The sequence below is a fragment of the Pteropus medius genome, unplaced genomic scaffold (assembly GCF_902729225.1).
Source record: "Pteropus medius unplaced genomic scaffold, Ma_sr-lr_union100, whole genome shotgun sequence".
Taxonomy (NCBI): Eukaryota; Metazoa; Chordata; class Mammalia; order Chiroptera; family Pteropodidae; genus Pteropus; species Pteropus medius.
This window is the reverse complement of record NW_024340849.1, coordinates 25460914-25478879: the sequence shown is the minus strand read 5'-3', so window position 1 is coordinate 25478879 and position 17966 is coordinate 25460914. Positions and strand designations below refer to the sequence as shown.

General features: G+C 37.2%; 1 non-coding gene across 1 annotated transcript; it reads left to right on the top strand.

The window, feature by feature from the left end:
* Positions 1 to 5437: 5437 nt before the first annotated feature.
* Positions 5438 to 5556, top strand: LOC120590816 (5S ribosomal RNA). Its single transcript, XR_005649777.1, has one exon. It is a non-coding gene; the product is annotated as a 5S ribosomal RNA (ribosomal RNA).
* Positions 5557 to 17966: the final 12410 nt, after the last annotated feature.

Sequence of the window (17966 nt, the reverse complement as noted above, 5' to 3'; positions counted from 1 at the left end):
GATTACCACTTCTGCGGGGTTGTTACAGCTCTCTCTTCACTGATATCAGATGCTTTCTTGGAGTGTGCTTTGTCTTTCATAAATAAAATTTTAATAAATCTTTTCTAAATTTCACTGACCTATGATTCTTCACTGTGTCAGGGAGGAAGAATGGAGGAAAATGCTAATTACACTTCTGCGCCATTATCCACCATCCCCCTCCATTGGGGTGACACCAAAGTTCAAATAGCCCCCAATGGTAACAATGTGAAATAGTGCAGTTGCTATGGAAAATAGTTTGGTGGTTCCTCAAAAATGAAGCATAGAATTATTATGTGATCCAGAAATTCTACTCCTAAGTACATACCTAAAATAATTGAAAGAGGGAGTAAATTGTTCCTTGTACACCAATTTTTCACAAAGCATTTTTCAGAAAGGCCAAAAGGTAGAATCAACCTAAGTATCCATCAACAGATGAATGGGTGAACAAAATGTGGTATAGACATACAATGAAATATTATTCAGCCATGTAAATGAATGAAATTTATATATATGCTATCATAAGAGTAGACCTTGAAAACATTGTATAAAATAAAGCAAGTCAGATACAAAAGGATAAGTAGTGTGCTATTGCAATTCAATGAGGTACCTAGAATAGCCCAGTGCATAAAGACAAAGCAAAATCGAGGTTACCAGCTGTCAATGGGAGGGAGATATTGGGAATTATTATTTAATGGATATAGCATTTTTGCTTGTAATGACAAAAAAAAAAGTTCTGGAAATGTATAGGAGTCATGGTTGTACAATACTGTGAATGTATTTAATTGTGCACTTAAAAATGGTTAAAATGGTAAATTTTGCTATATATGTTACCGTAATTAAAAAAAAAATGCACAAAAAATGCCAGTTTGAAACCTTTAAGTAATAACAAAATTGTAGAATTTACCTGTATTAATCTTTACAATATAGTATGAAGATGTTATTATTATTATACTCATTTAAAAATTTTGAAACAGAGGTTAAATAACTTGCCAAAAGTCACACAGTAAATATATGCGTGGAAGGAGAGTCTCAGATTTGAATCCACAAAATCTGGCTTCAGATCCATGTTCTTATGTTGCTTCCTAAATCATCCTGATGCTTTTCAAATTATTGCCTAATTGTAAAAAAAAATTCCAATGTAATAACAGTTTCATGATTTATTCTAAAATGCGATATTTTCAGAACCAATACAGTTTTAGCTGTATTATTTCCTGGAGACTCATTGTAAGGTTTAGATTTCAATTCAATAACTCACTAGGAAAACTGGCTATGTGTCTCTAGCATTAGATTTCCCTTCTCCTGTCATACAAGGTCTTTGTAGAGGGCAGTAAAATAATACATGTAGGACCAATGCCCTGGGAAAGGTAAGGAACTAGATGACTTTTCATTCAACCTTCCCTTTACTCTTCACAAGACTGGGACCCCCATTGTAGCCCTAGGCCTTTCCAAATCTGCTTTATGCAAGGAATGTCTGTGTGGATTTTTCAGATAAGTTGAAGCCCAAATTTATAAGTCTTTAAAACCAGTCCAGTCAGAGCTTGTGGAAAAGTAGTTTCCGAAAGCATTTGTCTATGACTCTGCATTCTCTAAAATGATATGCAAATCTTGGCAAAGTAACTTTCTTCCTGGGGGAGTCACTTTTTCATCCTGTAGTAAGAAATTTAACTTTTTTAAAAATCAGATTTTTCTAACTCCCAAACCTTTGATTCTGTGACCTGCACATGACTTCAGAGAGCGGTGAACCTTCTTGAGAACAGACATGTGTCATGTCTGTATTACAGATGGCTCCTGCATCCTGTGTCATTTGATATTTCTCTCTGTTCTGCAGTTAGGTGGCTCAGATTTTTAATTAAAAGATTCATTTCTATGGCAGCTTTTATAAAGCAAATATCTGCATATGAAGGAAAGAAGAGAGAACAGAAGGAGGAGGGAACACGGTCTGCTTTCCACCAGATACTGAAATGTTCCACTAATCTTTTTCGCACCTTGTGGAGTTTCAATTTTTCCTTAAAATGTGGATTAAACAAAGTTGCCAAAAAACATATGCTTTTGTGTCAAACATTTCACTTATTTGGGAGGTTGAAAGCAGCTTGAGAGTGTTCACTGTCGTTGCCTGAGAAAATGGAGCAGGGTGCTTTGGGCTCTTTATTGGAACCTTCTCCCTGAGGCTGAGGTGTGGACATTGGAAATGTGGCATGGGACAGTAGGCTGCAAGGACACCTTCAGTGGTTACTCCCAAAGGACAGAAGATAGGTCCAGTTGGGATTGGATACTGGCCATACCATCATAAGATGATAAGATCACTGGTTTGTGATCTTATCAGATTACACAACTCATCAGAGCTGGGATGAGTCAGTACTTGATACAGCAGACCCTCCAGGACAAATTCATCTGTTGTAGGCAAATAGTTAAGATAGTGGGCAGCTTTCTGCTGCATGCCCACCAGCCTGGCTCTTCTGCTTACTCTCTCATTAAGAATTCAATCATGCTATTTCGTGGAAAGAGACTTGTAAATATGGCACATAGGAAGTGGGAGGACAAAGAGTTGTGGGTCCTAGCACAGATGTTTCAGGAACTTGACTGCTATGGTTTGTCCTAACTTGCCAAGAACCCTAAAGGTTGACTGTTAAATGACTTGGGTTTAACAATCTTGCAGTTTAGCAAAAGGCAAAGGAAATAATTGTTTTGATTCTTACCACATATACCCAAGGTAGTAATTCTTTGCAAATTACTAGATTTGGGATTTTGAGAAATTAATCTCTCTGAACCTCATCTGCTTCATTTTTCAAGTAATATGCCTAAACTATGTTTTTCCCAGGTATGTTTTATAGTAAAATAAAATATATATGTCTAAGTGATTATCACCTGACAAATTATGTTTTCTCTTAGTTCTTTCATTAGATTAATGTGAGTAATAGTAATAGCAAGTATTCATATGGTATTCACTATTTCTTAAACTAGAGTTTTTAGATAAATCATGTCACATAATCTTGACCCATTCACTCTATAAATTAGGTAGTAGTGTTCCTATTTCACAGATAAAATCAAAACTCTCTGAAACCTAAAATAATTTGCCCTAGGTTATTCCAGTAATACTTGACAGAAGAAGAAGGAGGAGGAGGAGAAAAAGAAGAAAAAGAAATAATAATCAAAGCTCTTAGTTGAGTTCCAAGTCATGTTCTTTCTAATTTATCTTGTCATTGACAATGGAGTAATGTTTTATTCAGTCATTACTTCCTCAATTTATTGAGCATATTATATTTCCAAATTATTTGAATATAATGAATATCAAAATCCCTTCTCCTGGCCCCCATTAATATCAGAATGTCTTTGATGAATTCATAAACAAAAAATACAATTATTAAATTGCTTGCGTCAAGAAACATTGAATTAGCTTCTCTATTCTGCCTTTGATATATAACACTACTTACTTTAATAAATGCTTATGTATTAACTCATTTATTCTAGAAACAATTAGAGCACAGAATCTAGAGTTAGACTCTCTAGAATTGAGTCACGGCTCCTCCCTTGTAGACTTTGAACAAGTTACTCGACTGTTTCATAACTCAGTATGTCATCTGTAAATTGGAAAAGTACAGTACTGAAGGATTATTATGAGGATTTAATGACTATGCACAGTCCTTAGAACAGTTTCTAGTATATGGAGAGTGTTGTAGAAGCGTCAGCTATTTCCCTTTTGCATCAGTGGATTGAGATCTACCTTTGGAGTATAGTTATGATGGGCACATTGCCCTGTCCAAATTTCATCCTCGGCTTCCTATAAATAGCAGCTATTATTGCCTACATTAACCTGCAAGGGAACTAATTTCTTTCATGAAATTATGTCGTTAGAGCCCTATTCTCTTTTTTTCAAGAAGACTTCATTCTTCTAGAGTCCCAAGGGGAGATGAATAGGAAGCTGAGTTACATATGAAGTTTCTAATAACCTTAGTTTAGAAAAAGATGTATAGGAAAGAGTAAGTGGACTTCAGACAGAGTAAGTAAGAGGCCAGGGTCAGGAGGAAGCACTTTGTTATGTGGTAGGCCACACTAAAACACACTCTTGCTGTCTCCAAGAATTTGTCTCTGACTTGTCTAAGGGGAAGAACTTGCGTCATCATGATTCATTTCATCATCATCTCTGTATGGAAGGCAAGATGTCTGTCTTTCCAGCATTGCCCTTTTTCCTGAGATCCAGGTTCTGGTGTCTAGCCTCTTCTTGGAAGCCTCTCACAGACACAATAAACCCACAATTCCAAAATGAACTAATGACATCCATCCTCAAACTCACTCCTGATTCTGTATTCCTCCTTCAGGAAACGGTACCATCATTCACTGTAACACAAACCAGAAACCTGGGTGTCAACTTGAAATTTTCTCTCAGTCCCCTTTATTTATAAGATTTTTATTTTGATAAATATTTGGCTTTTTACCCCCTTGTCTCCATTTGTGTTGCTTCTAAATTTATTCATAAATTCATATATCTCATTTGGATTACTGTAATAGATTGAAAATTCTTCACCTTTTATTCTGCTGCTGCCCACACAGAGTAACAAATATAGAGGTCATGGTTTGAATATACCCTTGACCAAACAATCAGAGTCATGTAACCAAAACTTAAAACTATCCTGATTTCCCCTGCAAATATTGACTGTGACCTTAAACAAAACTTAAGCTTTCTTAATGTCTGTGTGACTTATAGCTTTCCAGCCAATCAGCTACAAACAAGTCAGCTTATACAGTAAAAAGGAATATAAGTTTCTAGTAACCAATTGTAATGAAAAATGTACTTCCTTATTCATGCTTTATAAACTAAGCTGTAACTACTGAAAGCTGAGCTTGTAACTACTTTCCGTTTGAAGTGTCCCTGTTTATGAACAGTTTGTATCTCGCCCAATAAAATATTCATATTATTTTCTTTTGACACTGCCTTCTTCTACACTGTCATAGAAAGTCTTTCTTAATATAAATATAATTATGCCACTGTTCTGTTTACATACTGCATATATTAAGGTTGAAATGCCATGACATTGACCACAAAGCTTCTCCAGGCCTGTTGCCTGCCTTTCTACTACATCTTGTCTCCTAGCCAAGTACATGAACTAAAAACTAAATTCAGTTCTAAGTTTTCAAACTGCTCTTAATCTCTGGCCCTTTGCATGTACTGTGTCCGTTCTGAGGAATGATTAATTTCCAGTCTCTGCTCATCTTCTAGTACTTAAAACATGGCCCAGGAGATACTTCTTCTATTTATTGTTCCTTCCATTATCTTCACAGAAGTCTAAGCACCTGATTCACATTTCTCCTTGGCTGTCTCTCCTACTGGACCACAAAGCTTCTTGAGGGAAGAGATGGGTATAACTTCCATTTGGTATCTCATAAACTTAACACAGTGTCTGGTTTAAAATAAATCTCAGTCTATGGCCATGCCACCTTGAACAAGCCCGATCCTGTCTGATCTCGGAAGCTAAGCAGGGTCGGGCCTGGTTAGTAGTTGGATGGGAGACCACCTAGGAAGACCAGGTGCTGTAGGCATACAAAATAAGGGATTGTAAACTGACAAGGTCCTTGCAATCTGTGAGGTCAATCAAGGGTTGCCTAAAAAAAATCTTGATTAATAGATAAACAAGTATCACATGAGAGTAAGTGGTTTGGAGCTACGTTATCAGCTGGAGAGATGCTTCAGGAGAAAGTATCCTCTGCTCTCTACTCAGAAAAGTTCAAAACAGATAAGAAAATATGTCCCAAGGAGCAGACAGGCAGTACTATATATACTGACTATAATAAGTCATTAATAGGACAACTCATAGATAACAACGGAGGCAAGCAGTAGGTCATAAGGGGAAAGGTATATGAGGGATCTTCAAGAAGCATGTTTTCTATAGTCTCAGCTTAACTACGTATGTGACCTAAGGGCACCTCACTCTGCATTAAGACCTTTGCTTTAGCGGAGGGCTGGGTTTAGAGTAGTTGACATGCCATATCCATTCCACCCGATTCTACAAATTATTGGCAAAAATTATATAATCTTACCATGGTTTGAGTTTCATCTTGATTTACTATGTCTCTATACCTTTATTCTTTGAATTTAAAACACAATTTCAAAACGTGCTGTGATGCTGGAGAATATTGCCTTTGGGGATTAAAATATAAGTCAATTTGTTGAGCATGTATTGTGTATTTAGTAGAAGCACCATAGTGTTTTAAGTATAGTGAACATTGAAAAAAAAAGTAGTACAAAATCCCAGTCTTAAATGACTGAAATCTAACTGAGGAAGTAAAATTGAAAACAAGAAAGAGAAGAGACAAGATGTTCTCAGGCACTGACCTTGCTCAGTGGCTATAGTAATAGCCTGAAACACACGAGACGTCGGAGTTGTTGAGGAAGGCCTGATGGCAAAATCATAAATTTAATTGAACCTTAACGTCTTCCATGAGTGGTGACAAAGGAGAACAGAACGTAATCAGGCACCAAGCCGAAAGTGGGTACTATCAAGTATTATTGTGGGTTGGAAGGCAAGGGGGAGATCACATTTGGATTGCAGTGTGGAGACAGGCCTTACTGGAGGGAGACATGGCCCCTGCTCCTCAGGGAGACTGGGATGGAAAAAGGGACTAGACTTGCAGGTGGTTTAGAATTAAGCATATGCAACAAACAACACAACACAGAGGTGCTCCAGAGTGTGAGCAGAGTACCATGTGGAAACAAGGAGAATTCTACCATGAGAGACATAGATATAAGGAAGGGTGGTACCCACAATAATCTGCATGTTAATTCAGAATGCCAGTCTGTCCCCCTTCTTCCCGTGACCTCCCTTCCTTGGAAACCACAAATCTGGGGGGAGGGAAAAAAACGCCTGTAAACAGTATGAGTCACCCTTGCATTTCTGTATCATATTCGATGCTTCATCTCTCTCATTAACTACCTCATTGCCTGTCTGTTTGGGTCTAAGTCTACAAATAAAAAAATAAGAGTTCTGCCTCTCTGTTCAGGTCTCTGTTTATTCTAGAACGTATGCCCCTTTAAATAAAAAGGCTGGCACCTTACTACTTGTCTTCATGAGTGGTTTTATACTCCCAAACCAAAGACCTTCTTTTCCGTCTTTCTTTATTCTGGAAGCTACATCATTGAGAAGACACTCTCCGCTCAGTGAGCAATACTTCTATCCTGGCAGGAGACTCGACGGGTGTATATACTTTGTTTCCTTGCAGCCGAAATATCTGGGTTCTGGCTAAAAAAAAAACAAAGCAAATGGAACACTCATCTTATCTATTTATAGTTATAATGATTTACTCACCCAATAATATTTAGATTTATCTAAATTAGATTCATCTAAATTCTCTTGTCTGTCATCTCTGTTAGAAAACATGGTCTTCTTTTTTGTTGATAAAGGAGCTGAGACTCAATTTATGGCCTGTTTATTCTCTTTCTCTGTCTCTCTGTCCCTGCCAGCTTCGCGCACATTCCTGCTCACTCTGACACACTCACGTTTGCTCTCAGAGAGATGGCCCAGCCCCAGCTCATGGAGAGCTCCGAGGAAAGACATGCAGCCTCGGCTTCAGATTAATGAGCTATTTGACTAGGACATGACGTTGGTTTAACAGCAGTTTTCCTTATATGTGGTGTGATCAGGAATTTGCAGAAGTTTATTCTTAGCTTTTTCTTTTGGCTTCTGCAACATGTTAACAGCTTGTGCATTTTGTAATGCCTTTTTTCATTGCCATGGTAACCATTAAAACTTAAGGTGTATGTGACTAGAGATCTGGCCAAGCCATTGGTTGCTGACATGCTGGAAGGCAGTGCAAATGAAATCACATCTAGTTGGCTATTTTTTACAGCTGTGTCTCGCCTTAATTAACCTGGCATATGAAATTCTCCAACAAAATAACAAATATTAGTATAACAAAATATTAGAAGATGATTTTTTACATCAGAAAGAAAATTGACAATAGAATACGATTATACAGTGAATCATTAGTTGATTTTAAAATATGACTATGTTGACCACATGCAACTCTTAGGAGTAAACTTGCAAATCTTGAGTTGTTAAGTCTTAGAGGAGGGTCAAGAGTTTAATTTCAGAACCAAATTAAGCTGGTAGGCATAAACTCTACCTTGATCTCTCCGCAAGTTTTGGTTTTGCTTTTAAATATTGCATGAGGTTTTCTATCAAAATTGGTGTGATAATTAATAAACTATTATCAAATTTTGATCGTTTCTTGTATTAAACAAATTCAAGTATGAGTGTAAAACAAAGCAAAACCAAACAAACAAGCTAACAAATTCAATAAAAACAATAACAAAAAAGAATGACAAAGATTACTATCCCAATTATGAAAAGGTCAATGGCCACTTAATATAATTTGTTTCTATTTGATTTTATTTTCCAATTCTACAATTCTTTATTCTCTTCAGCACTGTACATTATAGGAGGTACTAAAAACTTGTGAGGCAGTTTCTATTTTCAGTAAATATGGGAATCTATTTGGAAATAAGACTTACATGAAGAAAACAAAGATAAAACATAGTTATATGTTTTATACACCAAGAAACAGGCTCTGTGAGAAAGTGGAAGAATCAATGTGAACTTGACAGTCAAGAATTTTTTATATAAAAGACAAAATTTGAACCACACATTGAAAGTCAGGAGAGATTTGCTAATCAGACAATAGGACTAGAAGGATGATTTTTTTTTTCCTGAAGAAATATTTTTTCATAATATTGCCATCAAAATGGTTGCCTGAAAGTATAGGACAGTGTGAATACTGCATAAGAAAATGGTTCATCCTCAGGTTAAGATAACATTTTGTTTGAAATATTGACATTTTTAAGGAAATACGAGAATATTTCCTCATAGCTCAAATGAAGATGAAAGCCTTTCCCTGTCTAATACGAAGATGATGAATTCATGCTGAACACATAACAAAGTTTGATGCACTGTTATCTTAAGGCAATGACATATTTTAGCAGAGGAAAATATGCATTTAAGAAAATACTTTAAAAAAGAAAAGAAAAGAAAATACCTTGATGGAATTTCCAGGTATCTATCATAAAAGTACTGCCCAAGCTAGAGAAGTTTGTTTCTCAATAAAGATTTTTAGGTACCATCTTTCTTCTCCTTTTCAGTCAATCCAGCTACTATGATTAAAATGTGAATTGTCATCTTAGTTTAAATAACAGACACTAACAAACAATGTCCACCAGTTGAATAAAAATACATTTTGAAAAGGTCCATCTTCAGTGTTGCCTTTCACAAAGATAGCCTCTGACATTGCCTGCTTCAATTCTCAATCACTGGCAGATGTTTATTTAATAATAATTTTAAAAATTTTATTCACTACAGGCACCCAAAGGGAGCATTGTGCAAAAGTCCACCTTGACATTGAAACTAGCATGGGTGCCCTGGATTTTATTGTGCCTATTAAAAGTAGGTTGGATTTCAGCATTTTATTTGCAGACACCAAAATTCTCTAATCAGAGCACTCCCTGTTTTGAGGGTCTCTGCCTGGCCAGTTGTTCACAGCAATAGGCTTTAATGAATCCCCGCCCCCAACTCCCATACACACACCATAAATTGGTAGTAATCCATTAAACGATGAGAAGTTAGTTTAAAGGAGAGCTGATTATATAAGGGCTTTAGGAAATGGAACACGGAATGATTAAATGAGCAAGGAAAAGTTCTTCACTTTTCCATTTTCAGTCATACTCTTATCAGATAAATGACCCCAGACAATCATCTGCTTTGCTGTTAGAAACAACAGGACAAATCATTACTCATTCTCCTTCTGTCTCGCTCTCAATTTCTCTTCCTCCCTCCAGACCTCCCCGCCCTCTCCCCAGCCCCTTTCTCCTTCTCGCTCTCCCTGACATGAAATTCTACCTTAAGAGTATCATTTTCTCCTTTTAGATTAATGTATTTATTTCTGTGAAATTGCTACTACCATTGTAATAAGGAAAAAAGTAATCAGTCACTGGCATCTCAGTGTGAATGAGTTTATTCACAAGAAGCAGTTTTGTTGGGTCAAAATGCACCGGGCACTTGGGAATATACAGGAATGAGAGTAAGTACTCCAAAGTGGGCAAATAACCTGGTGGTGAGTTAAAGGGAAAGGTGCAATTTATTTTGCAGTCTCGGTAACTGTATTCTCATCCTGGCCTTAAATGACAGAGCCAATTTAATCACACTAGCTAATTTTGTTGAGTCTCAGTTTCTTTATCTGGCACAAAAAAAATGGTTAAACATGATGACCTCTAATGTTTACTCTATAATTTTATTTATGTAGTTATAATTGCAAATCTGCCAAGGATCTGTCCTTCCTTAGTGAACAATCGCTAATGATATAACAGAATAGATTAATGACTAGTCCCATCTAATAGTTTAAAAAATCCTTATAGAGTTAGCCAAATTAAGTAGCCCTACACTATTAATATTGATCTGTACTATCTTTGCTAGATCCCTGTCTTGGGCAGAATTCTAAGATGGTCCCCAATTCTCAGTCTGCTATACACACTTTGTATAATTCCTTTCTTTTGAGGGATGGAAAAATCTGGGAACAAGAATGAATAGTTGTTCCCTTCATTAGGTTATTTTATAAGACTGTGCTGGCTGATTATAGAGAGAGGAGAAGTTAAAGAGACATATTCCTACTGGTCTGGAAGAAAGCAAACACCCATGTTGTGAATTGCTTATGGAGGTCATGTGGCAAGGAACTGTGTGTGAGAGTGGTCCTCAGCCAGCTGACAGCTAGCAAGAAAACAGAGACCTCAATCACACTGCTGCAAAGAAATAAGTTTTTCCAACAACCACTGAGCATGGACGAGGACCCCAGGCCTCAGGGAAGAACCAGCTGACACTGTCATTTTCACCTGGTAAGACCTTGAGCAGAGGATCCAGTTAGCCCATATCAAGACTATTATTCCACAGAAACTGAGAATACATTTGTGTTATATTAAGCTGCTAAATTTGTAGTAATTTACCATCCAGCAATAGAAAACTAATACCAGCCCCTACCACAACTGCTTATTTCCGAAGATGGAGTTTACATAAGCAAATGCAAACATCTAATGGGAAAAAACCCTAGAAAAATACACATCGATGGATAAGACAAAGTTAAGACAAAAAGAATCTACAGGCAAAGTAGACTATGTGAAGGTAGGTTTCCTTTGGCCCATTATGATCTCGTCTAAGGCTTGGGAGTTAAGACCAGTATGCACTTCTATGCCTATCTAGCCCCTTGTGTGCAGATGCTTGTGTATCAGTATAAGAACGTTATATGTTTGTATTTGTTTAGTAATGAATCACATCAGATGTTTTAGGAGTAGTTGTTAAATCCCTTATAATGGATATAACTGCACGTGTGCCATTGGGGAAATTTCCTCCTGACCTCAGCTGGTGATCAGTTTATGCCCTGAAGCATAAGAATTGATAGGCCCTATAATTTTATCCAAGCTAATGTAACAGCAGCTGCTGTCCTTGGTGTTTGCTATCTGATTAAATTCCCAAATTAGGGATTGCCTTTTGTAACCTGAATTCTATCATGGTGGTGAAATCTCAGAATAATTGCTCTCATTTTTACCTCTTCCATCATGGAGTGTTTCTTCAATAACACATGGACCATCTCGGACCATCGTATATTCCTCTGGCACTTTATTAGAAATTGGGAATTTTGTAATCCTATGCAAAATGAGATTGCATGCTTTCTAATGTAAGAAAGGAGAGAAAGAGAGAGAGGCCAATTCAGCTCTAAAACTGCAATTGTTTGCCTACCTCCAGGGACACATCTCACAGATTGCCATGAAAATAAATTGGAAAGTTTACAATTCCAAATCATTGCCTACCATGTATTACTTCACAGACAAAAACAAACACTTCTACCACCATCATCACCACCGGGAATACACGAAAACGTATCTGAGAACTTTCATGCCTTCATAAGGAAAAAGGCATTACAATTAGTTTAGACTATAACCATTCAGAAAGTGTGTTTGTTTTCTGCTGCTTTTAAAATGATTTATTATTTATTACTATTTTTTTTTTTTTTAATTTCAAGATTATCTTCTTCATTTCTTCAGGAAAGGAGCGGTTTGGGTCTCTGTGTCATTACCGAAGCAAAGCGAAAGCCTGCAACTGCGGATGGCTGCAATTTCCACCATAACAGTGAACCCAGCAATTAGAACCGTTTGTTACAGTGACAGCGGAGAGAACCATTTTCAAGCAACGAGGCGGCAGCATAGGAGCTGAAGAAAGCGAGAGTGCGTTCATTTGAAGGGGACTATCGCCACACAGCCGCTAATTCCGGAATAGCAGGCAGTTTTGGGAACAGGCTACCAGGGCTGATATTCACATAAATTCTTGAACTTTTCAGGAGGGTCTGATTTTGCTTTCTCTGACTGAAAATAAAATTGGATCATAAATGTTGGCATTTGAGAAGAGACAGAGACTTTTTTCTTTAGCTCACTTTCTAATTTAACTTCTTATTTTAATATTGAAAATATAAAGGTGGATATTTCCATTGCTAATTCTGGATTTGAAGTAGTATTTCAGTGCTCAGAAAGCATCTCACAATAGAAACTGTGCCAGTAGAGCCATATTTATTTTACAACAAAGGCATGTGAAACATAACTTCAACATTTTAATCCGTTTCCACTTAGTTTCCCTGATTTTCATATATCTTAAATTATGTTTAAAATTTCATCAATAGCTTGGGAAAAAAATGCGGTGTTTGGTCTTTCTTTTCTCCTTCCTCCCTTCTTGCTTCTCCTTGTTGTTCTTATTTTTTAAAAAATATATTCCCTTTTATTACTATTGGATTTAATTCTTGATTCCAACAATGACAAATGGCATAACTCTACGACCTATGAGATTTTCTTTGGATTTTTATTTCCCTGTCTCTAATGAAGCAAGAATACTACTTGCTTACCTCAAATAAATCATTTGAGAATTAATAAATTAATGTGAAATCTTTGATCTTCTCAGAGCCAGGTACTTTTTCTTCCTTTGTTCAAGAGCTGTTATTATATAAAAATTCAATAAATAGCCAACTACAGATAACACTTAGACGTTAAACAGGCATCTTGCCTGTTTTTTTTTTTTGTGTGTGTGTGTGGCAAATATTTGAACATACCAACTTTCTATACTATAACAAAGAAAGCCAGATTATAAAATGAAAAAAAAAAAAAACCCTACGAATTCCCATTTTTTCTACAAGGAGAAATACACTAGAATGGGTGGTTTGCATAGAAGGTTGTCAGAGATATTTCAGTTACTATTTTCCAGTCTTTCCTAGAAGCAGGTATCACTAATGCAGAAAAATTTGTTGGTTGTTTTTCTCTTCTGCTTTGTTTTAGAGAGGATGAGCATTATTTATTTTTTTTTTTTCCTTTTATTTGTTCTACAACTGCACAACTACTGCTCTGGCACCGAGGCAGCTTCTGCCAGAGTCAGAGGTGAGGTCGCGCTTGACTGAAGAAATCTAAGATCAATTTGTTGCCTCATACTTCAACATTAAATGCAGCTTGAAATATAATTGTTAGTCCATGCACTCTCTGCTCTAAAGGAAGTGTTCCGGCTCCTTGGAACGGGGAGAGTGGTTATCGGTGATCATCCACAACGTGTACCCGAAACCAAGGCTAACTAGAATTTTCAGGCTGAGAAAGAAAGAAGGAGAGAGCACGCACAAGATGTAGGATGGAGAACAGGGAACAGAAAAGGAAAACACAGAAAATTCAGAGCTCATAGAAGTTAAAACACTGAGTGACTTGAAAAGTGCTTGGTCAAATTTGAAAATTTGCAAATAAAATTGTAAAATAAACGTATTACTTATAAATTGGTTTCCTTTATTCTTGTTCTTACTGAAAGGGTTTCTCCTTGTACGGCTTTATAAATCCTGTTTTGGAGGAAAGATATCTGGCACCTTCCTGGGCAAGTGACTTATAGTTTTCCCTTTTGAGGGTATTTGCCTGTTAAAAGAGAGCTGTCTGAAAGATACAGTGTGTATGTGGCAATGGAGGTGAAGTGGGTGGGTGGGTGGTTCTAAACTGGGTGGCCGAGTGCTTTTGAGATGTCCTTAGAATCAAGCCTTGTAAGGCTTGATGTTCTGTCCTTGCATATGATTGGATGAAAGAGACAAAGAAGTGACTGATTGCTAAATACCAGTTTTGCAGCTCTACAAATTAAGAGTTAACCCTGTGTCAGTATCCTGTGCTGCTGATTCCAGGTCAGAAACATCTTGGAATATCCTCTGTCATGCTGTGTAGAGTGAAGAGGACCCACATGTATGTCCTGTCTGGCGGTGAGAATAAGATACAATGTTTTGACTTACTTGCTAATAAAAGTGTTCCCCTAGCTGAGAGTCAGCATAGGGTCCTGGAAAGGGCAGGGTTTCATTATCAGACAGGTGAGGGGATGGGTCTCCATCCATCATTTACTACTTGTGTAATTTCTCAGTCTCTAGGACCCCCAGTTTTATCATTACACGAGGGACACAATCATATTTCTATGGAAGGATTTGGGGGAAGCTCAAATATGATGATGACTATAACGGCCACCCTTTCATGGCTACCTATTAGTGTACAACTCAGCAAAAGCTTACATATTATTGTACTTAATTGGCACATTCTTGAATTATAAATATTATTCCTGCATAGAGAGCAAGAAACCTCAAAGTGGTAATGTTCTCAAGGCCACAACCATTAGTGAGAGAATCACGTTCAAACTCAGGTTTGTTTGCCTATGAAGTCTTTGCTCTCTTGTATATTAAGTAAAATCTCAGTTTCTCTGTGCTCTCTGTTTTGTGGACTGTATACATCTTTGGTGACACACTACTCTGTGTGGGTGCTGTGACAATCCCAGGGTTGTAGCAGACAATGGGGTCAGTGGAGTCAGGCAAGAGAGAGTCCTCTAACAAGTACCTGTAAAATTCAGTGTCCTGGATTCTGAAATAACACTGACTTCCTTTCTTCATTTTGAAATCCATTAAAGAATTTGAAGATGATTCTCATGTTCCCCCAAATCTTCTTAACTAAATACCTTTTCTCAACTAAACACCTACAATTCCCTCAAACATTTATCTGAAGATTTGGCTTCTAGAATGCTCAAAACCTTGAACATTTTAATTCTTTGTTTTAACTATTTTCTTCCTCTATCCACATCAAAGATAATACTTATATTATTAATAACAGGGAGAGAAAGAGAATGATCTAGTCTCTTGGGAGAATTTTTTATCAATTCTGTTTTTATTAAACTGTTTTAGATTTATTTTATTTTTTCATTTTTCTTCTTAGAATTCCTCCATCAGGGGTCAGGAATTGCAGGCATTTTTCTAGTCAAACTATCTCTGCCATCTCCATGTGAAATTTAGCATGACAGCCAGAAGTGTGGAATGTGAGCCATACCATGGTCAAGGCTCTAGGGCAGATTGCATGCTCTCACCAGCCGGGTCAAGCCACTTAGGTCTTCATGGATGTAAATCAGTCCCCTGACACATATGAGTCCTGGGATTCAGCTATCAATTTGCCATTGTCTAGCTGTACACTTTCACTAAGCAGAATGAAGCACAAGGCCCAGAGAAGTCAAGGGTCTTTTCCAAGGTCACTGATTTCATGTAGGAGAGTTGGAATTAATGCCCATGTTCCCTGACTGCGGTTTAGTGTCACATCTTCTGTAAGCCTCGTTAGATCATTTCTACAAGTAGGAGCTAATGGTGAGAGGCCAACTTACTAACCCTGCAGGCTGCTGACTCCCTGGTGCAATCACCCCAATACTGCAACCATCTCCTGCCACAGTGACACACATGAACATTCACATACGCTCACACGCACTCACATTCACATGCACACTCACACACAGGCATACACACAGTTATTATCGATCTTTGGACCTAAATCTTGGACCTAAAAAAACTTAAATTCATTCTTAAAATTCTGATTCTGGGGGTCCCTTTTCTCTAACCATTCCCATCATGATGAGCCTCCACTATATTACTCAAAATAATTCACAAGTCTCTCCTAGCTTGCATGTTTTACACTCCACTCTTTTTGTGCATTTCCTTTTCTTTTGCACTATGTAGAATATAACCGCCTTCTGGAAAGAACCATATTTTGCTTTCTTTTGTTTTCCCATAACCTACCAGAGAGTCTGTCATAATAAGTGTTTTCTGAACTGAAACTACTGATGCTATAGTTTACAAGTAGTTGAGAAGGAGGTGACCTAGGGGAGAAGGCAGTACATATTACCTTGCTACTATAGAATTTCCCCCTCACCTTGCATTTATTCCCGATCTTGTTTGTATAGAATTACCATGACTTATTCATTCACTTAACTCATATCCCATTTCCTCTGAGAATACTCGCTAGGGCATGTGTGGCTACAGCGTTTATCTCGAGATAACTCGCAGATTACAGTCCTAATCTTACCTCCAAAGTTTGCAAGAAATATCTCGCTTTTATTATTATTTTTGCATCACTCTAGTATATCAGTAGTCTTTGGAAACAAGTCGCATCATTCTATTTCTGTCATTCTGTTTTTAGTAGTGGTATTTCCATTTACAAAATATAGTAACTCCAGATCACTGAAAATGTCAAATCCTAGAAAATGAAGCATTCTCACAGTTGTTAGCCCAAGATTCATTTGATGAATCTGATTTATGTATACATTTCTGTTACATTAGGATTAGAGACAGGTTCTGTTTAGAAATAACTCCAAGAACAGTTTTTGTGTTTTATTTTCATACTGAAAACCAGTCAGATTTGCTTCAGCCTCGAAGAACGTGTTTATGTAAAATTAAATTAATGCTGGCAGTGAGCTGCACTTCTTTTTTTTTTTTCTAAACAGAAAATGATTTAAAGACTGTTTCAACCTACTGTGTGATAGACAATGTGTTAAGTGCACTGAGAGTAACAAATTGGGGTGTCAAATCCTCTGTCTTCAAAAAAAGGTACCATCTGGGTTGGGTTGGGGTGTGGTGTGGGGCAGAGGAGTACAGAAATCTTTGAACACTGTCATAGTGAGAGAGTACAAAATGAAGGAAGAAAGAAGCACTATGGAAATTCAGAGAAAAGAAAAAACTAACTTAGGAAAGCTCTATGCCAGCCTCTGGTCTCTGTTCTTGGTGTTAGCCAGCCCTCACCTCTGGTGTCTGGTCTTTAATCAGGTCTTAGAGGACAGGAAACTCCCTACATTTCAACCCTTAGAGACTAATGTTATCTATCCATTACCACTGGATCCTGCCATATGAAATTCCACATTAATCCTGGGGCAGTTTTTACATTGCAGATTGTAAGTCAGGTTCAAATAAATTCACATGCTTGTTCTCTCGTGAATTTTTCAAAGAAAAAGCAATGCTAGAAGAAAAATAAAAATACTGGAAATACTGGAAAAACCAAGTAGCTCTACTTTTTTTTTTTTAAGTTTTAGATGGAGTCAAGATTGAAAGGCCTGGGACAAAGAGAAAAAAAAATGCAGTGAAGAAATAAAAATAATGTTTTTAACAGGAGGGAATGGAAAAGATGGATTGAACCAGCTCCTAGGGAGGCACAGAGGAAAACAAAAACAAGAACAAGGAAAAGCTTTAGAGGATTCTCCCATCACTTTCCCTTTTTTGTTCAGGGCCTGCAGGGGTGGTAGGGGTTTTTTTTTTTTTTCTTTCTTTCTTTTTTTTTTGGTCTTTTATGTAAATAGAATGAATATATTCTCCCCTTTTCCTTTTCTCTGCAGGACTCTCTCACCCCTTGAAACCAAGGTTGGCTGCAGTTCAGACAAAGAAAAACAAGAATTTGGAGAATAAATGAGCATTCTTTCTCCTGTCTCTGAGAGGAGAAAGAATGCTCATTTATTCTCCAAATTCTACCTTCATTTCCTAGCCCTTCCCAGGCTGACATCCACTACCTCACCTTATTGCACCATGGATTACCATTCAAGTTCAAGAAAGGCTTCCACACATTTAAC